The sequence below is a fragment of the Echinops telfairi genome, unplaced genomic scaffold, assembly GCF_000313985.2.
Source record: "Echinops telfairi isolate 266 unplaced genomic scaffold, ASM31398v2 ScPeMD7_3;HRSCAF=10, whole genome shotgun sequence".
In the NCBI taxonomy this organism is placed as follows: Eukaryota; Metazoa; Chordata; class Mammalia; order Afrosoricida; family Tenrecidae; genus Echinops; species Echinops telfairi.
Window position 1 is genome coordinate 22,471,189 of NW_022103899.1, and position 3,532 is coordinate 22,474,720.

Here is a 3,532-nt window from a genome sequence, read left to right on the forward strand (position 1 = left end):
CCGCGGCAGAAAACTGTTGCATTTACCCACTGATTTCTGCCCCTACTGGGTGAGCGTGGCCCTGGAGGTTTGAGTTGAGCTATACTTCCCAACTAGCACCTCCAGAAGGCTGGCCGGAGGCTTGGGAGAAAACCAGAGATAGAAAGTGTGCATAGTCACCCAGGAGGTGAACTCTGCCCATGTGCCAGGAAATGCCCAGCACAGTTGCAGCTGAAGTCAGTCAGAGTAGGTCTGGGGTGCCACAGGAGCTGCTACAACTCCCAGGACAAAGTCAGGTGGCACATTTGAGAAGCCCATCCTCACCACGCATAAATTACTTGCTACTGAAATCCTTTGTGCAAACTCACCCTCTTGGTGATACAATTTTAGAATGAAATAATAGACAATTTACAGAACAGAACGTATTTTCCTACTGCTCATATTCTACCTCTTCCAGGAGCCTCCCTTGACTCTTCCCCTACTGACCCACGCCCGGATGAATCTGATGTCTCATTCCCATTCCACCATAACCCCTTGTGCACTTCACTACTACTGGATATATTAGATTACACTATCATTAGCAACATCTTTGACTATCTCTCCTACAGGATCCTGCTTTAGACATCTTTGAAATGTTTTATCCTCAGGATTTGGCATGTAGAGGTTAAATAAATATTGGCTGAAAAGATGAATGAAGGAGTAGTGGAGTGAACACATGAATATGGAAGTACGAGTGTAACAAGAGTTAGGAAATAGTAGGAGGAGGTAAAAATAGGGAGAAACTAAATAAATTTAGCACAGCAATTTCAGCATGAAGTTGGATTTTTCTGATTATAATATTCTTCCCAAGTTACCAATACACCTTCAATCTATCCTCTTTGAATATTTTATTTTCTTCCTTTTAAAAAAAAAAACAAAAACAAAAACTGCTTTTCACGAAAAAATGACGCAGCAGGTGATATCCACGGGAGAGAACATATATTACTCTAGCTTTTCTGCCTGAGTTTTGGAGAGATAGACATGGAGGAGAGAGGGGAAGATGGACATACTGTTTTGATTACTGATAAAGATATCAAAGAATGTGGCTTATGTCTGTTGGCAGCAAGATGAACAAACAAACAAAAGCCATAACCATCAAGTCTGTTAGTGTGTTGTATTGTGTTGACTTGTGTGTTGCTGTGATGCTGGAAGCGATGTCACTGGTATTTCAAATATCAGCAGGGTCATCCAAGGTGAACAAGTTTCAGTGAAGCTTCCAGACTGAGTTGCCTGAATTAATATTCTCTGTTTTACTTCTTTATGTTCTAATATCCAATGCAATGGCTACACAGAAATTTACAGACAAAATTCACGATGAAAGGGTTTATTAAGCAAGTGAAGTTGTAATGTCAGTGAGAAATGGCAGGAGTGATTATTTACCAGGACATGTTACAGAGGTTCAGGTCTGCTAATAAATGCCCAAAGGGGCATAGCACTCTGCGGTAAGCCTTAACTGACGGCGTTCAGCTCAAGCTCCCTGGGTCAGCAAACGCAGTCACATCAATGAAGTGGCCAGAGGCACCCCACTCCAGTAAGCCTCCGCCTGGAGGCATTCAGACCCACGTCCATGGGTCAGCACGCCCAGCTTCCCTACTCTGCAAACCAGCCTCCTGACCAAAAGCACCCATCTTAGCTCTCACCACGGGTTGGGAAATTCATCCTTCTGGTCCATGTGCTGGCTCTTGGTTCTGCTGCTGCTCCTCTGATGGTAAAGCTGGTTCCAGGAGGTTCGTTGTGCAGGTAGCTCTGGTCCAGAGGACGTGCTCCACCCCTGGCTCTTGCTAGTAATGAGATTCCTCTTCCTGCTTCTCAGAGGGCTCATTTTATACATAGCAAGATGACCCTCCAGAGAATGCTATTGACAATTACTCACAGGTGAATCCTATCAGTCTTTTACCCACCTTCTTACCAGACCCATGCAGGGAAACGTGGTCTGTTGGAAGTTAAAGACTGGCCAGGAGAGCCACCTGAAAGCACTCACACTGCCCCGGCACAGACTAAGAGCAAACAGAAGATGACGAAGGAATCGGCTGTCCCTTTGAGTGCTTAGCCACTGAGAACCGTGTGACTAGCAGTGGAACAATGTGAAATACAGTGCCGGAAGATGAGCCCCTCCAGTTGGAAGGCGCTCCAAATAGGAATGAGGAAGCCCTGCTTCCTAGAGTAGAGTCCACCATAATGACACGGACGGAGGAAAGCCCACAGACGTTCACGTGCTGATGGTGCACGACTACAAATGAGATGAAAGAGCTGCGTATACCATATATGAACGATCAGAACATGGAGTGTACAAAATATGAATGTAAGAAAATCGGAAATTATCAAAAATGAAATAGAATGCATGAAGACTGGTATCCTAAGCATCAGTGAGCTGAAATGGACTGGTAGTGGCTATTTCATGTATGACAATCATATGGTTTACTATGCTGGGAATGACAAATTCAGGAGGCATGGTGTTGCATGTAATGTCAAAAAGAATATTTTCATGAATTTTTCATACTGTGAAAGTACAGTGTTTTCTGTGATAGGATAATACCTATACACATACAAAGAAATTCAGCTAATACAACTATTATTCAAATTTATGTACCAACCAGTAGAGCAAGTAATGAAGAAATTAAAGAATTCTACTAACTTCTTCAGATTGAAATTAATCAAACATGCAATCCAGAGGCATTGATGATTACTGGCAATTGGAATTTGAAAGATGAAAACAACAATGAAGGAACAGGAGTTAGAAAAGATCACGCTGGTGATAGGAAAAAGGCTGGAGATGGTTTTACAGGATTTCGCAAGCCCAGGGACTTCTGCATTGCAAATCCTTTCCCCCCCCACATAAGCGGTGATTGTACACATGGAGTTCCCCGGGTGGAATACACAGGAAACAGATTGACTATATCTGTGGAAAGAGATGATGGAGATGCTCAATAAATATTAGTGAAGCTAATAAATAAATAAAAAGACCAGGGGCTGCCTATGGATCAGATTATTACTTAGATGTAAGTTCAGCTGACAGGAGCCCTGGTGCCATAGTGAGTTATGCAATGGGCTATTAACATCATCAGCCTTCAGGCTTTTTTGCTTCCTTAAACATTTACCGCCTAGAAATCCCCCAGTGGTACATCTACTGTACCTATAGGTACATGTCCTATAGGGTCGGGTCAACTTGAAGCCAGCAAGTTTGGTTTTTCAAGTTCAGACTGCAGTTACAGAAACTGTAAACAAGTCCACGAGAGGCAAAATACAACCCGAAGTATATCCCAGTTGAATTTGAGAACATTTTAAGGATAGATTTAACTTATTGAACACAAACAAAAGAAGACTTCAGAAACTGTGAGGTGACATCAAAAGCATCATATGTGAAGAAAGAAAAAAGTTATTAAAAGGACAGGAATGAAGGAAAGAAAAGAGCAAAGTTGAACGTCCTCTTGATTGTAGAGCAAAGGGAAGAAAGGGCAATAGAAAAGAGATGAAAAGAAATGTTCAAAAGGCAGCTAGAGAAGACAGTATTGTA